Genomic DNA, 23,976 nt, shown 5'->3' on the forward strand with positions numbered 1-23,976 from the left:
ATGCCTTGCTTTCCATCTTCACCTGCCTCCCTGGATGCAGGGGGTGACATGACAGGTAGCTGCACTTCTTCACCCAAGGATCTAACCTTCACCTACACCTCTACCCTCCATTTCGTCCACTAATCACACGGCCACACCCAGGACCCTTCTTCTCTCCAAATTCTGAATTCTGGAGTTCCAGGTCATTCTGAAGTTCTCAATACCCGTCTTTCCCTGCACCCCACCTTCTCAGTCCCCTCACTGGGTTTCCTGGCCATCCTACTCTCCTCAGGTCCTCCCTCCCACCCAGCTGGCTCGCTTCCTTTCTGCCCCCGCCTGCACCTGGGCACACGGACTGCGCCCCCCGCACCCTCAGCCCTCACCCTCCCGCCACAATCCCTCTGCCAGCGCCCAGCCGCGATCCACCCATCGCTTGTCGTTCCAGCTCCCACTCCCCGGAGGCCGGAGCAGGACTGGGAGGGCATCCTACACCCATGACGTGACCGCAAAAATAAGGGGACGGTCGCCAGCCCCAGCCAGGCCCTCCGTGACAGCTGGCAATCCAGGAGAACTTCACTGAGGAGGTGGCCCCGGAGCTGAGGGCTCTTTGGGAATCAAGCATGCCTAGACCCCAGAGAAGAGCATTCCAGGAAGAGCCAACAACCAAAGCAAACGGGGCGCTACGAGATGGGCCCAGGTCACCTAGGGCTTTGGAGGACAGAGTAAGGAATCTGAATTTTAGCTGACGTTCACTGAAAAATGTTAAGCAGGGGAGGGACAGGATATGATTTGTCTTTTTTAAGATCAACTTTACTGTGGCATAATTTACAAATTAAAAAAGTGCCCATTTTACGTATGCATTTTAATAGGCTTTGACAGATTTATACACTCACAAAACCACCACAATAAACAATACATAGAATGTTTCCATCAAGACCAAAAGTTCCCTTGTGTCCCTTCCCAGTTTTAGTTTTGCCATGGACCCATTCCAGTTACTTTTGTTTACGGCGTGAGGGAGGGACCGAGGTTCATTTCTTCCCCACACGGACATCCAGCCCTTTCTGCACCACCTGTAGAAAAGACCATCCTTTCTCAGTGGATTGTGTCTCAAACACAATGGGTCTATTTCTAAACTCTTCCTTCTGTTCGACTAGCGCCAATGCCTGCCCCGAGGCCCGTGTCAGCCTGACCGTACTGTCTGCCTCATCTTTCTTGGTATCTACAGAGTCTGAAATTGTCCCTGACACTTTACATGCCCAACGGATTGCTGAACGAATGAATCTGTCTGCAAAAGCAGAAAGCAGAAATTATCACTCCAATCGTGTGGACGGTAACACTGGAGAGGTACCAGGGGTGGTAAAGCAGCCTCGGACCATAGATTTCTTCAGTGGGAAAGACACGCGTTTTCTTAGAGCTACAGCCTTCCACACACACACCCCACGGGGCCGGGTGCCTTCCTGCCCAGGGCGGCCCACACGCGACTTCCCAGTAGGAATCGTAGGGCCGAGGAGCGTGACAGACACCCTGCCGTGACTCTGTCAATGGTTTTGTATACTTGGGCTCATCTTGTGGTTTCCTTTTATTAGGAAAGCTGACCGGCTCCGTACAGAACGCTTAAGAGCATGGCCTCAGGTTTGAGAGCGACTGGGGCCCCACCCGGATCCAACCACCCTGATGGCCTGGGTGTTTCCGGCCCAGGCCTTACCGAGTAAGGACTGTTACAAGGATTCATGATCAAATATACATCAAGCATGCATTGCTCAGCTTGAAAAATAAAAGTTACTAATGCAGCATATAAAGCATCCTTTACTGAAATTACGCTTCTCGAGTTCATTCTTCTTTCAGGTTGTTATCACACCTTGTTTTTGGTTTTGTTGAAGACATTATGACTACCATCCCACCACCAGAAGTCATGACAAATGGTTTCTGGCGCTGGGTCTTTTGGTGGGACTCAGGTCTGAGAAGCATGAGCGCCACGGGCAGCGAGCGCCTGGGGACACTCCCTGCCTGGCACGAGGCCAGGGCAGACGCTGACCAAGGACCTCAGGGAGGATCAGAAACAAGTCGGCGAGGGAGACAGTTTCTCATAAATATGTGCAGTAAACACACTGTGACCTTTTTTCCCACAACTAGAGAGAATGCAGCAAATGGGAGATCACAATGGGTTTTAAGGTGCGTAAATCAGAGCTGCTTTCAAACAAAGGCTGGCCACATGGTTTGTACTTCCCAACACACTGCGCCAGCCAGGACAGACAAAGGGAAGGGGAGACGGCTGTTCTGTCCTCTTTTAATCATGTCAGTGGGTGCTCTGGGCTGGGCACACGGCGACCGCTCTGCAACGGCTCGAGCTCGCTAGGAGGCCTGACCAGGTAGGGGGAGAGGCTCCCCTCTGCTGCAGGCACGCTGACTCATCCCTCCCCTCCCTTCCTGTCTGAAAAGTCACTGAGGCGCTTCGAAAACAGAGTGCGTCACCTATGCGCTGTTGGGAAGCCAAGCGTTTGTACTCTACAACTCTCTGTGAACACTCATTTTTGAAAAGAAAGCACTCATTTCTGAAAATGCGCACTAACGAAATTAACAGGTTTTGGTAAGAATTCACCGTATCTCATGCCATGCCCTTTCAGTTTAGATTTTCAAAAAAGTATTTATCATGTGTTGGGCACACCGCCAGGGGCTTGGGGGCGGCAGGGGACGTTGGGAGCGCTACGAACTCAACAAGCCATAGGCCGTGTCCGCTTACAATCCCCTGTGGAGAGAGACAGGTAAATTCAATGTGCTGTGCAGGTGCTGGGAGACTGGGGGTGGCTGGCGGGTGACACTGGGAGTGGCTGTTTGCCGCTGGCCTCCCCTGCAGCATCCAGGCCCACCCCAGCTCCCCTCCCCACCTCCAGGAGTCCCACCGCTCACCCATCCCAGTCCTAATCGTCCCGGGGCAGATGCAGCTTGTGCCAGCCTCCTGACACGCCTCCCACCCAGGCCCTTGCCTTTTCTCAGTTCCGAGGAACAAGGAGAACGCGTGGGGGGCAGGAACTCGGTGCAGCTCTGCAGAGTTCCCTCCATCTCGGCCGCCCATGGTCCTGCTTCCCTCCACACCTGCCCTGTGGCCACACCGGGGTGGGACCCACCGGCACCTGCTCAAGAGGAGGGAGGTACCAGAAGAACACAAAGACATCGCATCCCTCTGGATGCTGGGGAAACGTTCCACAAACATACTTTGTTCAGCCTGTCGGACTCTGCAGACAGCATCGTGACAAGTTCAGTTGATAACACTGTCACGCTGGGAAAGACATTTCAGCCACTGTAGAATTAACCACGAGGACTGTAATCCGGCAGCTTAAAACGCAGTCCTTCAAAATACAACAACGAAGGCCACAGATTCCCAAACCGGGGCTTAGAGACAGACACAATGGACAAATTGTTAAGGTTCACATGTTTGCTTAGGGCCTTTGGGAAAACGTTCACAGAATACTTGACTTTCTTTTTTTTTAATGAATGAAACAAAAGAGAAAATGCTTAGCAAATATCAAATGTCCTTTCTTTAACGTGACCCCTTTCTTACTTTCCATCAATTGCATCTTATCTAAAAGCATTTTAATAAAATGCTTTGTGGAGGCTTATTTGCTATCTCTGCACCTATAATAAAACATGACTATTGACCATGAATTTCTGGAGTTGGAAGGAAAAGGGTCTCTTGTTTCAGGGTGTTTTGAACTACATGAATGTACAGGATTGTTTTTTCTTGGCAGTGTTCATGCTGGCATTTCCCCATCAACTGTGATGAATAATTTTATACTTCACAGAACGGGGTTTTGTCACAAAAATATACGAAGAGTTATCACCATTTTTCATTTGTGCATAAACGATGTGACGGGCACAGAGGCCACCTTTTAGATAGGACACAATGTTGATAGGTCCCTACTCATCAGGCGAGGTGGGAAATCTCAACTTCCGGTGGAATGGACAAGGCCTGACGTGCTCATTACATTGTAGGTGCTAACGTTCAAAACCGGTAGCCAGCTGCGGCCACCCTAGTTACAGATATCTTTCTGCAACTTCCTTTCCCATGTGTCATAATCAATGAAAAATACCTATGCTAACCTGTTTTACAAACATGGTTTAAAAAAGATTTTCTGGGCTTCCCTGGTGGCGCAGTGGTTGAGAATCTGCCTGCCAATGCAGGGGACACGGGTTCGAGCCCTGATCTGGGAAGATCTCACATGCCGCGGAGCAACTAGGCCCGTGAGCCACAACTACTGAGCCTGCGCGTCTGGAGCCTGTGCTCCGCAACGAGAGGCCGCGATAGTGAGTGGCCCGTGCACCGCGGTGAAGAGTGGCCCCCGCTTGCCGCAACTAGAGAAAGCCCTCGCACAGAAACGAAGACCCAACACAGCCAAAAATAAATAAATAAATAAATAAATAAATAAAATTTAAAAAGATTTTCTTTTGCAATTTTAAAGAAAAATGACAAAATTCTACCAGCCCATTCTTTCTCCCCTAACTTGAGTTTTTAGGTAGTTAAGGTGATGTCTGAACATGGGCTATGGGAATCCAAAGTCAAAGATGAAGAGCTCTGTGGAACAAGCACGTTCCTGCCACGGTGACTGCAGCCCAGCATCACATCATTTAAGCTCTAAATCAGCTAAGTTCTATCTCAATGTCCAAAGTCACGCTACAGAAAGAGGTTCATGTGATCCTTCTTTCTTCCCGACATGTGTCCTAGAATCCGTCTGTGCAGGGATTCCCGATGTCTCTAACCTCACAAAGGTAACTCCTGACTCAGATGGTGATCGTTGCATGAAAGGATGAAGAGCACCCTGTTTAGGTGACTTTCAGAAGCACCCAGCATCACTCCAGATCACTACACTTTAACTGAGAAGATTCCCCGTGCGAGGCACAGTGCCGGGGTGTGGAGCACACAGGGAAGACACGGTCCTTACCCCTGTCACCCAAGAGTCGAGGAGGAGGACAAAGTAAATCAATAATTACAGGGCAGTCTGGCAACTGCCCCATCAGAGAGGGGTCAAGGATCCACATGGTACAGGACACGAGACCCAAGTGGTAGAGGGTCCAGGAAGAACTTGCTTACAAGAAGTGACCCTGCGGTTTAATTACAAAGGGGTTCACCAAGGGGGCCAGGGGCCAGAAGCTGACCCTATAAGAGGAAACGGTGATTAGAGAGGACCCAACACACTCGGGGAAAGGTATGCATTAGGCATCACTGGTGACGTGCGCAAGACGGGGGGCTGGAAAGGCAGAGTGCCTGGATAACAAGGGGGGGGGCCCTGTAACACCAAGGATGGGGCGCGCCCACAGGTAACAGGGGGAGTGACCCCCAGACAAGGCTGGCAAGCTCACTGAACAATTCAGAAGGAGCTAGAACAAAAGGCCTCATTCCTACTTTATCAACTACACTGATGTTCAGGCCTCTATTTTTCTGATACACAAAAGGCACCTACTTTTCAAAAACGGATCTGTTTTAAATCACTGTTTTTCAAACCTAACAATGAATGACAGGCCCAGAAATGCCATCTATGTAATATGTTATTTTTTATGGGTGCATCGTATGAAGAAACCCTTCTTGGATCTTCATCACATTTTTTCCACAGGGTACGTTTTTTTTGGTTAAAAGTAAGAATCACATAAAATAAAGCTCTCATAAATATAATGGTTAGAAAAGGAGAAAGAGAAAAAGAAGAGTATTAAAGGCTTCCCTCTGCAGACAATGACTATCGTCAGGTGAGATACAAATGGTCCCATCGCATGGGTTTGTTCAAAGAACAAGAGCAGTAGATCTGGAAGAACCTGGGTGTCTCTTCTCAGAGGCGTTTTTTTTTTTTTACACAAGATGAGAAACGGAGACCACAGCAGGTAAGCAACTGCCTAGGGTCACACAATTTATTGGCTTCAAACCAGGATAAAACGTCACGCCCGTGTCAGGCCTGATATCACATGAAAACCTCTCGGCTCCATAAAGGCGATTTTTCATTGTTCTAGCAGTTGAGACAGTCACAGAGGACTATTCTAATCACAAGCGTATCTTTTAGAAGGGCTTATTGATGTTTTAGCGTGTATTTAGCATCTTCTAATTGTCATTCTAAATGAATAGGCTAAAACACTTTTGGGCCCAATTAATGCAAATTCTTAATTGATCGGAGAGATACTTCCTCAGGAATCTGACGGTCCAGGGAATAAGCCAAACCTGGGAACTGAATACAGATGGGACACATACACTGGTGGATGGTGCCTTTGTGCTACCAAACCTGTTCCTGAAACACATCACGACGCAGATAAAAGGTGACGATGCCCAGTAGTGGGATTGCTGGGTCATATGGAAGTTCTATTTTTAGTTTTTTACTGTTCTCCGTACTGTTCTCCATAGTGGCTGTATCAATTTACATTCCCACCAACAGTGCAAGAGTGTTCCCTTTTCTCCACACCACTACTGGGCGTATACCCTGAGAGAACCATAATTCAAAAAGAGTCATGTACCAAAATGTTCATTGCAGCTCTATTTACAATAGCCAGGACATGGAAGCAACCTAAGTGTCCATCATCAGATGAACGGATAAAGAAGATGTGGCACAGATATACAATGGAATATTACTCAGCCATAAAAAGAAACGGAGTTATTTGTAGTGAGGTGGATGGAGTTAGAGTCTGTCATACAGAGTGAAGTAAGTCAGAAAAAGAAAAACAAATACAGTATGCTAACACATATATATGGAATCTAAGGGAAAAAAAAAGAGGTCATGAAGAACCTAGTGGTAAGACGGGAATAAAGACACAGACCTACTAGAGAATGGACTTGAGGATATGGGGAGGGGGAAGGGTAAGCTGTGACAAAGTGAGAGAGTGGCATGGACATATATACACTACCAAACGTAAAATAGCTAGCTAGTGGGAAGCAACTGCATAGCACAGGGAGATCAGCTCGGTGCTTTGTGACCACCTAGAGGAGTGGGATAGGGAGGGTGGGAGGGAGCAAGATGCAAGAGGGAAGAGATATGGGAACATATGTATATGTATAACGGATTCACTTTGTGATAAAGCAGAAACTAACACACTATTGTAAAGCAATTATACTCCAATAAAGATGTTAAAAAAAAGAAAAAAGGTGAGGATGTTGTGTTGGCATTTTTCTCTTCTCTTCCCTTTGAAACGCTGATGATCAGATCCTATACGGGACCTAACGCTGGTCCAGAATCACCTGGAGCTGCTTGTCTTTCTCTGCCTGTCTCTACCACTAGATATTTTGTCCAGCATCTCCCACCACCACTTAAAAAAACTGGGTCCTTTCCAAACATCCTCCCTACTCTTTGGAACGTGCATATAGGGAGATACCTATTTTCATCCTAGTGCAGTTAATTTCTCTTACTGGCTAACCTACAGCACAACTTCAGCCAACCTTCAATTCTTCTTGTTTTAATTTCATTGCAAGCCCGTTTCCCGAGGCGCTCTTGATGTAGTTCATGCATAAGCTCCTCTGTCCAGAGTGAAGCCAGACAGGAGCTGGTGGGCATATGGGAGCCTGGACGCATCAACAGGCCAGCCTGGAAAAGTGGCCAGAGGATTCGACGTCTTGGGGTGATGTTTGATGGACACGCTGACCCCCGGCTGCCTGCCCGCAAGGCCAGCGTTCTGCCCGGACAGAGGGGCAATTCGCCCTCCCGGCCGACTGCCAAAATCAGAGACCAATATTCTTAACCTGCTTCCTAAATATGATGTTTAGGCCCGAAGCGATGGCGAGTTTAGATTTTCTCGCAGATTCTGGCACACGCCATAAACACTTAAGGCCGTGGCAGTGAAAGCCCCTTTCTCAACCCCATCTGCCTGTACACAGACCACCTCCCAACCGCCAAGGGTGAGGCATTGTGTGGACTGAGGGGGGCCCTTTTCCAGAGAAGCCATCCCTAAGGGATGACTGATTATTTCTCCTCCGAATCCACCATCCTGTGACCACAACGAGCAGGGGTGTAGCTGAGCTGTGGAGGGAGGGAACAGGGAAGTGTCTGTGTCCAGACCAAGGTCCCCCCGCAGGGAACAGTCAGGGCAGAGCACCAGCTTGCCAGCCGTCCGGGACTCGGTGGATGGCCAGGAAGTGGCCTGGGTACCACACAGCACGTGGGGACTTGTCCTTTGCCAGGGATGCACCTTCCTGAGTGTCCTCTCCATCCTGTACAACAGGGCGCGAGCTCCCGAAGCCTTTAGACCTCCATCCACACCCTCCAGATGCCTCACCTCAACACAGAGCGGAAGCAGCTCAGGTCCCTAGCGGCGCCTGTACGCGCAGGCGGGATGGGGTGGCTGGGGGCTGCGGGGAGGGACCCTCCTCCCGCGCGGCAAGGGCAGGGCTCTCCCTCGGCCCCACCCCCGGCGAGCTCAGCGCCACCACGGAGCCTCGCTGCTCGCGTGGACGGCGGTGAGGACCCGGGTGCCGTGGCCGCACCACTGACCGCCCCCTCTTCAGACCAAGGCCCACCACGGAGTTGGCCCCTGCCCGGGCCCTGCCAGCTCCACTTCGCTTGCTAATGCCCGACAGAGAGGCCCTGCAACTGCTCTTGCCACCTGGGGGTATCACTGTTATCCTGGCGACGCTGTGACCGGACAAACTCTCTACAAATTCTATGTGAACCACAGAAAGGTGTGGTTGGTGCTCAGATACCTGCTGCCATCCTGGGCACCAGGCGTTCGTTACGTACTTTCGTAAATGTCGGGTAGCAGCCTGTGCATGGGGAGGCCTCAAGGAAAACACACCAGGAACACTCTTTAGTTAGCACAATGCACACTTCCCAGGGCTCCTCACTGAAGGGTAAAAGCCGGAGGGCCGGGACTTCCCGGGTGGCGCAGTGGTTAAGAATCCGCCTGCCAATGCAGGGGACACGGGTTGGAGCTCTGGTCCGGGAAGATCCCACATGCCATGGAGCAACTAAGCCCGTGCGCCACAACTACTGAGCCTGCGCTCTAGAGCCCGCCAGCCACAACTACTGAGCCCGTGCGTCACAACTACTGAAGCCCGCGCGCCTAGAGCCCGGGCTCCACAAGAGAAGCCACCGCAATGAGAAGCCCGCGCACCACGATGAAGAGTAGCCTCCGCTCGCCGCAACTAGAGAAAGCCTGCGCGCAGCAACAAAGACCCAACGCAGCCAAAAATAAACAAATAAATAAATTTATAAAAAGAAAAAAACAAAGCCAGAGGGCCTTCCCATGGCCACTACCATATCTGCTCACTGGCTGCCTCCCAGACTCAATTTCTGACCTTTCTGCCCCTCTCGCTCCCCGCCAGCCACTTGCGCTCCGCTAACCCCGGGAGACGCCAGGCTCGCGGGAAGCCGCCCGCGCCATTCCTTCCTCTGGTCCGAGCCCCTGGGATGCCGGCAAGGCTCCTGCACACCCCCGTTCTGACTCTCAGATGTCACCTCGTCAGCACCCTCCCCGCTGTGTGATGGGAGTCGTGTGCTCCCCCCTCCCTCTCCCCGGGGGCTGGGCTTCTGTCCCTGCCGAGGGCGGTTCGTGGTCACGTGGGTTGCCGCCCCCCTCCGGGCAAGCACCTGGCTACCCACTGGGTGAGCTTAAACCGCTCTGGGTCCTTTCCTTTAAACAGCTGACTAACTCACTGCGCATCCACATTGGCCCTGCTTTCCTCCAAATTCCACCCATTTCTTAGGAATTCTAGGTAACTGTGTCCATTCTTTACCACAAATCTAACTTTAAAACATAAACCAAGGTTTCCCCAGAGCTCAGTCTTCACAGCACATCCTTTCCTTGCAGGAGAGGTAGGTGCTCCCACGTGGACCTGGGAGCAGAGGCCCAGGACCTGGGCGGGGACCATGGGGGCCCCGGGATCCGCCGTCGGAGGACTCGGGCCTGCGAGGTGAGCGACGTTTACGGGACTCTCTTCTACACCTGAAATGTACATTCCTATGACTGCTGAAATGGAATTTATATTTCACAGCGTCAAAACCATCCCTCATTCCTTGTCTTGCCGGTGTCTGATTAAGGCCATTCAGAGTCACTGCAGAGGAACTGGATCACCCAGGGTTTCTTCTTTCATCAGGATAAAATCTCATCTATTTGAGAAAATATGCTCAGTAACTGCAGAGAGTAGTTAAAATTCTTTTCTTTCTCCCTCCTTTACCAGCCCATTTTCACAAAGTGTAATCATATGACCAACGTGTTTCCGAATCACACGAGTGTTCTTACTAGACTCTCTCTGAGAACTGGATGTCAGGAGAAACAGATCAGAAGAGATCCTGAATTCACACTCTGCTTGATTTCATTCTTATTAACAGCAAGAAGACAACATCCCTTATACTCACCTAGCATTTATGGTTTACAAGACACACCCGAGGATGTCACCCAGCCTCGCCTTGCCACGAGCCTATGACGTGGGGAAGGACCACGTAGATCTGTCTACAATGACAGCTGAAGAGTCAGAGGCCAAGCCGCCAACCTGGGCATGGAAGCCCCTCCAGGACCACATCACCCCAGGGCTCCTGTCACCTGCCCACGGTGACCTGGGAGTGGACACCACAGCCCCGGCAAACTGGCTAAATGCCACTAACATCCAAACTGTCATAACTGTTATTTTAAAATGATAATTTAAAAATATTGTGATTATGTATTATTTAAAGAATTATTATTATTTTAAAATTTTGTGCATAGAGCAATACTCTTCAAAATTCAGTTGGACCGGAATAATCTTCTAGCTGAGTTCAATGCATATATCCTAAGGTCAATCCTCCCCCAAAGTTAAGTGGGTTTCACTGTGGCACTATGGAAAATTATCTTAACAGAAACACCAGAAGAAAGTTGAAAATGTGGATTCAGTGGTTTCCATGCAGAATCTCTGAAGGAAGCTTTGCTTTTCTCTCAGCTCTGACGGGAGAAGGCCTTGCTAGGCTGAGCACACTCTGGGTATGCTCAAGAATTTCTCAGTGGGGCAGATTCAGCTGAGTAATAAAAACAATCAGGACTCAGTCATCCCAATTAAGCGGAACTCCAAGTATTTAAGAGACCACTATTATCACTTCGGTTCCAATTGCTGTGGGGCTTAAAAAAACTTTTAAGACCAGGTCTTTACCCTAAAGGTGCTTACAATCTTGGTGATACCTGTATACAAAATGATACATAATTAAGCACTACTGGGTACATACCACAGAAATTCAGAGGAGGGCCAGCTGGAAAGGTCAAAGAATCTTCACTGGGATTGGCCAAGCCTTGAAGGGTGAGTAAAGGAGACAGGACAGTTTCCCCAGCAGGAGTTAACGGCTTAGTTTAGCAAGTAGGGGTGGAAATAAGCACGGCCTCCCAATTAAAAACAAAAATCTTGGGGCTTCCCTGGTGGCGCAGTGGTTGAGAATCTGCCTGCTAATGCAGGGGACACGGGTTCGAGCCCTGGTCTGGGAAGATCCCACATGCCGCGAAGCAACTAGGCCCGTGAGCCACAATTACTGAGCCTGCGCGTCTGGAGCCTGTGCTCCGCAACAAGAGAGGCCGCGATAGTGAGAGGCCCGCGCACCGTGATGAAGAGTGGCCCCCGCTCGCCGCAACTAGAGAAAGCCCTCGCACAGAAACGAAGACCCAACACAGCATAAATAAATAAATAAATAAATAAATAAATTAATTAATTAATTAAAAACAAAAAACAAAAAAAACAAAAGTCTTCGTTACAGTGTGTCTCAGCAGGACCCATGCAGTGGATCTGCTGTCTGCGCTCGTCTCAAGCATGCTGGTACATCAGGGCATGCCTCCAGAAGTTCTACTTAATAAGAGGGCCTCCAGGGCTTCTTAGGAGCAATGATAAAGAGGACTTTGGGACGGAGATCCATTCCCCCAGTGAAAGAAGAAGGGGAGACAGCCAAAATCTGGAGGAAGGGATGGATGCCCTACAAAGGCAGGAGGGAATCAAGTCCACTATAGGTCCTGGGGTCAGATGTACAGGGGGAAATGCCCAGCCCCCAGTAAGGTAAAGGACTGGTAATACTCAGGTATTTTCTGGAAATTAATTTCAAGTTCCTCAGAAGTGTTTTAAAATGGAGAAAGCCACGTTACCTTTGGGGAGTCCAACAAGACCTAGACTCGCCCAGAGACCAAGTCATCTAGGGCTGTCCAAACCCTGAAGGACAAAACCCTTCCCTCCAGCACATCCAGTAACAGCCCAGCCCAGCTGCGGCTTCAGCATCGCAGCAGAAATCTACAAAATGAAACTAACAACCGCATCTGAGAAGCAAGCAGGCTGCACGGCTGCTGGAAGTTTAAGCCACCCCACGGCCATCCCGGGGTGTGAAGACCCAGGAGGAAGAACTGGGTGGGAGCCAAACACTAACGCAGTCAGTCTTCACTCCAATTCCTTCTCCTGCCGAGGACCAGAGAAAGTGGGCTCTGCACCTTTAAGAAAGCACAGTGGCTGTACACCTACCTACCCCTTTGCAGGGGAGAAAGGGGTTAGCTGGCCAACTTGGGATGGTCCCCACTGCCACCAGTATCCCAGAGCTCTCGCTAGTTTCAAGAGGGTACAGAAAGGTACAGACGTGGGAACAGGCACATTCCGTCTTGTCTAGGAGACCTACTGCCTTAATGAATCCAGCCTGCCACCTCCAGCGCTGTCAATGGGTAACTACTCCCATCCACTGATTTTTGTTTTTTAAGGAGCAATCTCTTCCCTTCCACTCTTCCTCGAGCCCTCAGCCAACTCAAATCCTCAATGGAAGGAAAAGGTTGGGATGATATCTAAATATCTGCTCAGCAAGCTTCTTCTTTCCCACTGATGACAAAGTCAACTTCACCCAGCTTCTAAAAGAGTTACCTTCTAAATCCAGAACTAGGAAGTCCACCCACACCGACTTCCTCTCAGTCTCATTGGCAAGCCCCAGAGGCTTCTGTCCAGAAGCTGGACAACCACCGGGGAATTAATCCCTTCTTTCTTTCTCCCACGCCTGTCTCACAAAGTCTGTGCCCTGCGGCAATGCAGTTCCGTCTACAGCCCCAAGCACCAGGCCCGCGCCAGCGGGCTTTCCTGCTCCTCCAGCCTCTGGTCCCCCTGGTTAAGCACCTGAGGTAGAGTCAGTCTCTCTGTCCGCAATCCCTCCAGAAGGTGTCGTCACACACCTGACAGATGCTCCAACTACGTGGGCGTTACGATGCCTGCTTTCCCTCCCTGCCCACATGGCTGCCACGTCCAGGTCTGTCCCTGGTTTAAGTGCTCCTCATCCCCTCTGACTAACATCACTCTGATGGACCCCGTCCTGGCTGACCTGCCTCGAGTCCCGCCTGCCTGCAATCCACACACCACGTGGCTGCTGAAGTGGGCTGACTCTGAGAGATCTGATTCAGACGTATTCCAGGTCCTCATCCCGCCACCAGCGTACAACTGAAGTCCATGGCAGGACACACGTGATCCTTCATGCTCTGACTCCCGCCTGCCTCTGTAACCTCATCCCTGGAGCTCCCTTGGCACCTCTGCACCGTGCTTCCTTCCATATCGTCACACATCTGGCAAACCCCTACTCAGCCTTCAAGTTCAAAGCCAACCAGGACTGCCCAGGTAGCCCCAGACACTCCTTTTCTCACGAACCTTCACCCAGAACTTCATATTTTCACGGTAATCGTCTTTGTGCACATCCATCCCTCCACTAGGTTATAGGCTCTCAGGTTATCAATATTTGCTGAATGAATCAGTGAATGAATGAGAGAGGCTTATCTGAAGGTACAGATTTGGGGACATCGGCGTGTGGGTGACTGATGCAGTCATGAGGAAAAATAAATCACCCAGAAGGAACACAGTGGGCCACATAATGAGAGGACTAAGGTTAGAACCCAGGGAGGACAGACCCTCAGAGAACGAGGGGCCTGTATCCCAGAGCCCAAGGGAGAGGAGATTCAAGATAGATAGAACGGTTTACACTGAGCTTGTCCTGTACAGTGGAAAACAATAATTATTGCATTACTATATAAGGAAGTATCGGTAAAAATCTTACAAAGTTATGCAAACGGAAGCTAAACAATATAGATCCACAGTTTCATTTTCATTAAGATAAGTTTTCATCAAGTCTTGCTATTGTTCCCAGGATCGGATTTTGCCAACGCAGGGCTTCCTGCACCATGTTGTCTGAAAAATCTGGTCTCTCTTACTAACTTTTCTACATACAGTTTGGTTTCAACTTGGAGCCACTCCTGCAACACTAAGGTAGAAGATTTCTTCAGATGAGGTTTTCCAGACACACAGAGATGTCAATTCAACCAGACCATACATTTTTATACGCTATTAAGCCCTTGTACGTAAAAGAGACTGAATAATATGTTTGGAGAGAATGACTGAATTTCTTACATTTAAACCCATAGGTTAGGGCATCTGGTAGTGTAGCTGTTGCCCATCCCCCAGCAAATATGGTGCCCACAGCAAACACTGCTGACGGGTTGTCGGAATTTCCCAGCCAAGCCTGTACAAGCCCACGACATGGCAAGCAGCTCCTACCAACTGGTCAGAGTTGGCCCAGGTGACGTGGCTTCGTTCTCAAGGTAACTATGTTAAACCTGGCTTTCCCGCAGGTCCCTGCCCACATCTGGTCTGCACGGGTGTGTATTCAGCAGAGCAGCTGCCCTCTGTTAAGAGGGCAATGAACAGAAACAAAGTAGTCCAAATGTGACTCACCCTTCTGCCTTACTTCCTACATCCTTCCTGCATTACTAGTTGTGAACACAAGTCTTCTTAAGCTCTTAATTCCACACATGCATACTAATGTCATTTCAGATCAATGGAGAGAACTGAATTATATGACACGCTGGTTCCAGATTCCCATCTGCCACTGACCACCTCTAGTTACACACCCTTTGTCGAACTGCCCTGTGAAACCTGGGGTTTAGCTGTATACTGCTTCTTCAGGAAGATAAAACTGGCAGCGGTTTGTCCATCACATGCTCCTGTTTAAAAATCCTCAGTTGATTTCCCATCATTTATCTATAATAGGATGAGATCCAAACTCCTTTGCCCCGGCCCCCGATTCCATCACACCAAATCTTTCTTTGTATATGGTTGGATGACCTTTCTATGGCTCCTTTCTAAGGCACCAAGTCGTTTATTGACTTATACACACATTTGTTATCTTTCAGTTCTGCGGGTGAAAAGTTCCACATGGGTCAGGATGGGCTAATCAAGGAGGTGGCAGGCCTGTGCTCCTTCTGGAAGCTCGGGGGGCGGCAATCTGTGTCCTGGCCTTTACCAGCTTCCAGAGGCTGCCCCTGTTCCTTGGCCCCTTCATCTTCAAGGCTAGCAATGGCCAGCCAGTCTTCCTCACATGCATCTGACACTGACCTCTGCTTCCCTCGTGCGATTACATGGGGCCCACTGGATAATCCAGAATAATCTCTCCACCTCCAGATCCTCCATTTAACCACATTGGCACAGTCCCGAAGTGGACATCTTGGGTTGGGGGGGCATTACCCTAACTACCATCATGGTGGTCTGTCTGCCTGGACTTCCTTGGTAGAAGACTCCTATCCAATTCCTTAGGCATTCCTTAAGATCCTACAGAAATGTCAATATTTTCACGAGGCCCCTCGCCTTCCAACCCAAGACACGTCTCTGGCAGCACTGACTTTGTACTCCAGTTTATTTGTGCTCAAGCCTGTCTCTCTGACTAGACGGTGAATCAGTGTCTTACTCATTTTTGCAGCCTTAGGGGCCTAACTATAAAAGACTGTGGGGAAGAAAAATGAATATTTTAATGAGTAAAGGCCTCAGCCAGAGGCAAGACCAGTAAACACACAGGACTTCTGAGTATAACTTAGAAACTAGTTCTGACAGCTCTTAACTGGTTCTTATCACATAATCAACCAAGCCCCTTAATCCTTTAAGGATTCCAGGGAGGTCTTCCTGCAAACTTAAAATCAACCATTTGCATCTAAGGCTGTTTCTGACTTTAAAGTGATTTGCCATAGATCACAAAGTGTTGTCAAGTGTCCTCCTCGGCTTGGCTAGAAAAGGGCGAGCCACATCCCAAATGCTTGGTTAGATGCTGAATTAGGGAAGTGACCTTATTTGCACTATTTCTGAATTCCAAGAAAATGATTCTCGTCTAACAAATCTGACTGCACTTTGTTGGGGGTTAAAAGCAACTTGGCCACAATATTTGTTTGATATTTCAGTATCTGGAAGTTCTTGCATAGAACAAAAAGTTCAAATTAAGCAAAGTTTAAATGGCCTCAAATCTTTAAATTGCAAGGCAAACAAGGAATTGAATAAATTTCCATCTCATGAATGGGCAAAGCTGTACTTTTAAAGGCAATAGTTTGCCAGGAATATCCAATGTGACTAATAGGACTATGCACTATAGAAACCTAAAGACATGGAATTAAAAGTAAAATCTATGTGCCCAGCAGTTGAGCTGCAAGAACCCAACAGTTAGGTACAAAAGAGAAGAGATTATCACCTGTTTCCAAATTTGAATACAAAGTCTACTCTGCTACTTTTTCTTCATTAGCAGTAATAAAACCTCTCTTCAACCTAACTCCTGTTGGTTTTGTTAGTTTCAGGTTAGCAGAATGTGGAGTTCCCAAAGCCAAGAGTGGTGTTTAAATGTGCCTTCTGTTAAATTTCATTGTCTTTCCTAACACTGATAAAATAGGTAGGATTTTCAGATCCACAAGGGGGGGGGCTATGTATCTGATAAAACACTGATAAAATAGGTAGGATTTTCAGATCCACAAGGGGGGGCCTATGTATCTGTATCAAACCTCACATTCACAAAGCAGAAACTCAGGCCTAGCTGCTTCCTCCAGGTCAGCAAAAAGCCAAGGGTGAGGGGAGATGGTCCGAACACCCACTGAGGAATGGAGCCTGAGAACACGGGCCCTGCCGTAACAGGTAAGCTGTACATACGTGTAGTACACACGGCAGATTGTGAACTGGATACATTTTTATAGAAAAGGGAAGCACAATTTCTCAGTATTTGTGTTGGGCTTTTTTCAAACTTCTAAATTCTTCTATAAATATATTAAGAAAAACATCTAGGGCAATGAACACCACCAACCAAACTCTTTGGCTAAAATGGAGGACTGCAGGCCTAATTTGCAGAAAGAGTCATCATGTTGCCGCTCTTACTGTCTGGACACTTCACTCCTGTTATTACTCTCGGTCACCTCCAGGCACGACACAGACCCCACTTGGGGAAATGGTCTGGAGCATCTGGAATGAGAGCTGGAGCCATCTCAAGAAAGAACAAACATTAAAAGCTATTCACAACCCAGTGAAAAGCAAATGCACCTCAAAAGTCTAGGTCTATGAAGAACGCAAACCAGACGTTTTGTAATACCTTAATATATAAAACAACTGAACCCACTAAGTGGTACTTATGGAAACTGGCTTGAGAGTTAGAGCTTTAGTTAGAGGTGGAACTAGTTCCCACTAGGAAAAGGATTGTTTGCCTTGCTCCTAAAATCCAGTCATGCTAAGGGTGATAATGGTACTAAATGTTTTAAGAACCAACAGAAACGGTGGTGGGACCTACACATTTTGTTTTCCATAAAAGTAAAACGCCCAGTAGAATTACATTGTTCTAACTTAATCCCTTCCGAAAATAATTTTCTTGCATCTTGCATTTCATCTTGAACAATTTTACTATGTTCAGCATAGTAGCAACTGAGAAAAAAATGTGTTTCCTTTAGAAACAAAAGTGAGAAAACTTTACAAAAAAAAAATTGCGCTTCTGCGACGCTACGCTTCCAAGTTCTTAACATAAAGCCAAAATAACGCACAATATAGATGGCTACAGTAACCCAACTTTTCTGCAACAAGTATGCTTAAAAACAATGACCATTCAACCACAATACATTATTTTCTACAGTGTGAGCGGGTAATGGACCCGCAAACATTTTTTTCTTTTTGGCTAGCTTGCTTTAAAAATCTTGCAACTTGCAAGCTCAAGTTTTTTGGAGGGGAAGGCCGGTTAATGGTCGAGCTTAAAATAAATCGGCTCTGCAATTACTTCGTTCTTTAAGCCGATGAAACACGTTTACCCATTCCACGCCATAAAGCAATTCGATGTCAACTTGCTATGGAGTCAAATGCGACAAACTCCGAGAGCTCCAGTGGAGGCGGCGGCTGGCGGAGCCCACAGATCCCCGCACCCCTGCGGCACCAGGACGCGCAGCCCGCGCTCAGGGCCTGCCGGGCCCAGGACAGTGCACCACCGCCACCCCCCGTCCCGGGGATACTGAGGCCCGGTGACCCGGGCGACCTGGAGTCGGCGAAGGCCCCGCCGCGGCTTGGCGCCCCCTTTCCCCAGAGGCCGGGAGGCTCCTGGGCAGCGCGCCGTGGACACCACGCTCCTATAGCCGTGGGAGGGCTATGGCACGAGCCTGGGACGCCGTGTCCCCGACCCGCCACTCCCGGATCCCGCAGCATCCTGAGACCCAGGAGCCCGCCGCGGGGACCCGGGCGCCTCCCGGCGCGCAGCCCCGGCCGCGGGCCCCTCCAGCCCGAAAGCCCCAAAGTTGCGCGGCCGCGTTGCCGGCGGCGGCGACTCGGCCACCACGCGGTGCGGGGCTCCCAGCCGCCCGCGCCCCGCGCCCCCGCCCGCCAGCGCCCGGCTAACCTGGATAACCTGACGCCGCCTCGCCACCCCAGCGGCCGCCGCGCGCCCCTAGCCATGGCCAGCCCGGGAGCCGCGCCGACGCCCGCAGCCTCCCGGCGGCAGCCTCTGCCCCCGCGCTGGCGGCGGCGCAGGATGCGGTCTGCGGGAGCGCGGAGCCTCCCGGAGCGCAGCGGGGCCGAGCGGCCGGGCGGAGCATGCCCAGTGCGCGCGGCGCCGCCGGGTCTTCGCGGCAGCGCGGCGGGGCGGGGCGGGGCAGCGGGCCGGCCCGCGGGGGAGGGGCCAGGACCGGGGGGCGGCCCCTCGGTCCCCGAGGCCCCGCGATGAGACCCCGCGCCCAGCTGTCTCCAGCCGGCGCCCGCCCCGCGCGGCTGTGCTGCAGCCTCGGCCGTCTCGGCGTGGGTCCCGGGTTCCCGCACGCGGGGCTCGGGACCCGCCCTGGGCCCGTGACCCCGGACCTACCCCGAGCAGGGTCCCCGTGCGGCCGCGGTGCCCGCCCCGGCAGCGCCCCCGCCGCGCGCGGAGCCGCAGGAGCGGGACGTCCACCGGCGGCTTCTGAGCGGCGGGCTTGGGATTCTAGTCTCCTCCTTTGTGACTATCTGGAGTTTCTAAGTTTTCTCTAGTGACCACTGTGGTGTTTTGTCAGTGAGGAAAGACAGGTTTTCTAAGGCGCCTGCAGAAGTTGAGCGGCCCGTCCCCGCAGTGCAAGCTGCCCTTTTCCAGGCGGCGGGACTAGTTGGTGCCAGGCCGGCCCCCGGCTCCTTCTCGGGCTGCCCCCGCCCCTGTCGGCCCCGCCCCTCCCCGCCCCGAGCCCCGCCCCCTCGGCTGCGGCGTAAACCCGGAGCGGCAGATTTCCCACGGCGCCCGGGAGCCGGTAGTCGCCGGTAGTCACCGGGCGGGAGGGCTGCCGGGGGCGGGTGACGCAGCTCCGCTCTCCCCCTCTTTCCCCGTCTCCGGCGAGCCTCGCGGGGGAGCGCTGCGACCCCCGCCGCGGGCCCGGCCGCAGAAATGGGTCAGGATCCGACTGAGCATGCTCGCCGGCTCGCGGCCGCGTCGGGCGCCCAGGTGGACCCAGCCGGGCCTCCGGTCGGGCCGCGCGGGGGCGGCGCAGGTGCGCGGTCCGGGAGCAGGTGCGTGGTACCCGGCCGGGCCGCGGGCCGGAGTGGGGGGGGGGGGCTGGGGGTGGGTGGGTCTGGGTCACAAGTGAGTTGAATTAGAAATTCTATTTCAACATTAGTTTCATTACCTCAAGAACTTTCAGCTGGTTTGTTTTTCAGGCAACCCAAATCTTTCATTCTCTTCTCGTATTTAATAGGCATCCTTGACAAGTGCATGAGGACACGAAGTTTTCACCTGCTTTTTCGAAGATGAAGGCCTTGTCCTCACTCTCAGATCATTGCGCGGTGTCAGAGTCCATTTTTTCTTCAGTTCTTCCTTCCTCTGAGACTCCACGTTCTCCAGGACCCTGCAGAGCGCGCTCGCGCCGCCTTGGATGCACTTAGGTGGGCGTGGGAACTTGCTGCTAGCCTTCGGTTTCGGAGGAGAAGACGGGAATGGAGAGCTTCCAGGGAAGGGAGGCTACAGGCAGGAGAGGAGTAAACTCAGGAACCCAGAGAGATGCTTTCAGGTGAGTGGGGTCTTGCGGGTTTCCTGTCCGGGGAGGGGGGACGCTGCTGCACCAAGCTTGGAGCCATGGTGGAATATGAGGGAAGGGGGCAGGGCACAACCTTTAAAAGAAGACATAGCCCGAGGACATGACATAAACTGGTTACAACCAGCTAGGTCCAAGATGGCGGACTAGCCAACATCCACTAGACCTTGAGCCTCAGTATATGCTCATTGTAACACATCAGCTAAATGATACACCCACAGGTGCCATGACAGTTCCAAGGCTGACCCTAAAGGTCAAAAAGTAGGCGGTGGCCCAATTCCTGGAAATCCCCACCCTCCCCCCAAATAGCTGGAATACTCCTCCCACTCATTAGCCTGTGAAATTACCCACCCCTATAAAAACTGACAACCCCCCATACCCTAGTCCCGCTCTTGCCTTCTGAGATGGCCCACACTCTGTCTGTGGAGTGCTTCTCTAAATAAATCCACTTCTTATCTATCACTTTTTCTCTCACTGAATTCTTTCTGTGTTGAGACGTCAAGAACCTGAGCTTCATTAAGCCCTGAGACCAGGTGTGTGATCTCAGTTAAAACACCATGGGTTCAAGTGCCAATCTGAGTTACACGGTTTCATTGGGATTCCCTCCGAGGGCGGCTTCCCTCTCCCCTAGTCCAGCCCCAGTTCAGCGCCAGCGTGCCTGGGGACACCACCTGTAGTGAAGGCCCCTCTGGGGAACAATTTCCTGGGGGGCTTACTCTGGTGCTCCCCAGAGCCCTACCTTGTGCTGAGGCCCCCCGCCTCCCTCTCGCGAACTGTGAGGAACCATCATTGCCCGTGCCTCCTGAGCCCTGCCCTTGAGCTTGCCCAGGCCCCTTGGAGGTCCACACCGCGAAGCGTCCAGCCTGGGAGAGGATGGGTGAGAGCTTGAACCCGGTATGTCGCCAGCAGAAGTCACGAGCTGTAGTTGCTCCTCCCTTGCATGTCCTAGTCTGGTGACCGGTACCCCCTTCTTCTTAGCTATGCGCAGCACACATCTGGATGTTTGTTATCCCAGATTCGCTCATTTGCTTCCCCCTGTCATCCAGCTGGTCACTGGCCTGTCCACGCTGCCCTTAGACCTCGCTGGATGCGGACCCTCCACCTGCACCACCCTTTTCGGACCGTGTCGGCTTCCCCATCAACCACAGAGCAACGACCTTCCAGAAGGATCCTCCCTCTGTGCTTCCGATCCGTCCTTTGTGCCTCCACACACTTTTCTTTCTCAGCAAATTATATTTCAGTATATCTGCAAAATATCCTTACACGGGTTCCTACTGCCTTCGGGAGAAAGTCCCAAGTTTTTAAGCATGAACTGGCCCATCTCCCTCTCCTGTTTGGCCTCCAGCCAGTGTCCCCTCGTGTCCCCCATCCTAGCTGACCCCAAAAGTCACACCTCTGTGTTCCTGTAGTTCTCTTGTCCCTCCTTTTGCCTTGCTCACCCCTTGGCAAACGGTTACATCTTCAACACCCAGTTCAGGCTGGATCTCCTCTGACCTCCCCAGGGGTTTCTCTTGGGTACCTCGCCTGGGCCGTGTGCTTTGTCGCCATCTGACACACCTGACCTTGATTTATTTTCCTTCATCTCCGCTGCACTGAGGCAGTGTGACCACAAGGGCTCCTGTCAGCCCTCTCTGTGTCTTCGCTCTCAATCCTCAGTAAGATTTTTACTTAATAAATGAATGATAGGTATATGTACCCATCTAATGTTTAAAGTTCATCAATTTAAAAAATTCTTCCTAAGAATTGTAAGTGGAGTGCACAGAAAAAAATACTAGAACAAAGTCACATCTTATGCTGTTTGCCAAATGGTTCTACTCCTTTGAGTGATGTAAGTGAGACCTCAGATTTGACTTTCAATCCAGTGGATTTTCTTCAGCTTCAGGGATCAGGGCATGTCTGAGGTCCTTGTTTATCGGTCTGTGGCTACACAGGGTTCCGTGTTGTATTGCTTATTAATCTACAGACTGCATTGTTCTCTCTCCTTGTTTCCTTCTACAGTGTAGTCATAAGCTTCTAATTACAGGTTACTCCTTAGAATAGATTGTGCTTGATTTTTTTTCTGATGAGAGTGTGGCACACAGAGAGGGCAGATTAACCATTTAGGAAGGAACACGCTTCTTGCAGTTCCGCCAGCTTGTATTGCCTTCCAAGAGCACTTCCAGCTGATTGTGGGGTGACTGGCCACCTGCTTCAGATTCACCGGGGAGGCTTAACCCACCCAGACCTCCTGAGCAGAGTGGACTGGGGGCCTGCGAGTTTAACAAGCCCTCCAGGTGATTCTGGATACATTTGAGAAACACAGTTGTAAGTCATATGGATAAAAGGAAAAAAACAAAGTATTAGTCCAGAACTTCAAGTAAGTAGCCTGTGTACTGGTTTTCTCTGGTGGAGAGATGCACGTGGGTGGGAAGAGAGTTGGCCCGTTTCAGAAGCATTGCCCGTGTCTGTGCGTGTTAACCAGCCGGGGCTTGTGTTGGGGAGGCTGGGGATCTAGAGCAGCACGAGGTAAGGCAGCTGCTTGCTTATTGGTGTGTTGAGCCTCTCGGGGCCTTACTTGGTGGCCTCTTAGGCCACGTGTGATTCCCCAGCACCTGTGTCCTCAGGGCAGCCCCCTTGGCGGGGGTGAGCGGGCCGTGGAGGCTCTGACCCGACCCCTTCCTGGAAGAGGCCAGGAGAGCTGTGGGACCCTCATTAGGCAGCGTCCTTGTTCCTGGGAGCCTGACCAGGCCAGTAAGGAGGGGGCGGGGGAGGAATGGAAGGAAGCAAGCCTTTCCCTCCACAACCCTGTGACTTGCTGGCTGAGGAGGGCGAAGCTTCTTGAGAAGTCTGAGTCAGGGTTAGGGAAATAGTCCCTTCCTCGTCTGGGTGTAGACGGAGCCCTGATGTTGGTCCTTTGAGGGGTGTGTGCACGTGTGCTGTCTAACCAGTTAGCCAGGAACCGCAGAGCAAAGGGCTGCCTGCAGCCTGAGTAGGGCCGGTGACCCAGCTGGGGGTCCCGCCCTCCCTGGTCGTTTTCTGAGGCCACAGCAAGGCCCTGGCCACCTTCCAGCTGAGCCTGCTGCCCCCTTTGGGTTTCACTCCGACGGTGACTTGGATCTCGGGACACGGGTTATTGGCAGGAGAAGGGATGGATCCGGGGGTCCCCTCCGTGTGCAGGGCCTTCCTGAGAGGCGGTGGGAAGGTCAGAGGCGGGAACCTCTCCCATGAAGAGCCGGGAGAGGCTGCCTCGGAGGTGGGGCGGGTCCAGGGGCAGGGGCGTTGTGAAAACGGGCTTCACAGCGGCGTTTCCCTCGGATTCTGAGGAAGTTAGGTCTTGCGCGTGGCTTGGTGTCCTGGTCTTTGAGTTTATAATTTCCTCGGGAAGGAGGGAAGGCCAAGCATCCACTTTCCCAGCACGGGTCAAAGTTGGGTGACCCGTGTAATGAAACGAACAAACACATCGCTGGTCAGCACATGGGAGAGAGACACCCAGGGATGCCGAGATGTTCTCCAGGAGCACAGCAGCTCGGGAGGCCCCGCGCCCAGGTCAGGTGCGGCTCGAAGCCCGGGGCTCCGCCCAGGGGAGTGTCGGCAGCCTCTCTGACCTGCGTAGGAGTGACCGGGACCCCTGCACGATGAGGACTCCAAGGTGAGCTCGGAGAGTCGAGGTGTGATTTCTGTGCTGGCGATTCCACGCCTCGCTCTTTCCTCAGCAGTCATTTGCTAGAATTAAGAGGGAAGGAAAGGAAATTCCGTCCGTGGATACACGTGATAAAAAGT

The 23,976-nt window shown here is 51.4% G+C and overlaps 1 protein-coding gene and 1 long non-coding RNA gene across 3 annotated transcripts in view; one reads left to right on the top strand and one right to left on the bottom strand.

Annotated features, from left to right (window-relative positions):
* The window catches only part of MFAP3L (microfibril associated protein 3 like), a 40,515-nt gene extending 21,264 nt beyond the window's left edge, over positions 1 to 19,251 (bottom strand). Inside the window, exon 1 of one of the 2 annotated variants that reach the window (XM_057548101.1) lies at positions 19,029 to 19,251. The gene's annotated coding sequence lies outside the window, so the exon portion shown is untranslated. Of the gene's footprint in view, positions 1 to 18,569; positions 18,772 to 19,028 lie in introns of those variants that run through there. The other variant, XM_057548100.1, reaches the window with a different exon arrangement.
* Positions 19,252 to 19,385: 134 nt separating this feature from the next.
* LOC130708355 (uncharacterized) lies at positions 19,386 to 21,908 on the top strand. The gene is made up of 3 exons (XR_009008582.1): positions 19,386 to 19,696; positions 19,882 to 20,193; positions 21,264 to 21,908. It is a non-coding gene; the product is annotated as an uncharacterized LOC130708355 (long non-coding RNA).
* The last annotated feature ends 2,068 nt before the right edge of the window (positions 21,909 to 23,976 follow it).

Source organism: Balaenoptera acutorostrata, chromosome 6 (assembly GCF_949987535.1).
Source record: "Balaenoptera acutorostrata chromosome 6, mBalAcu1.1, whole genome shotgun sequence".
NCBI lineage: Eukaryota > Metazoa > Chordata > Mammalia > Artiodactyla > Balaenopteridae > Balaenoptera > Balaenoptera acutorostrata.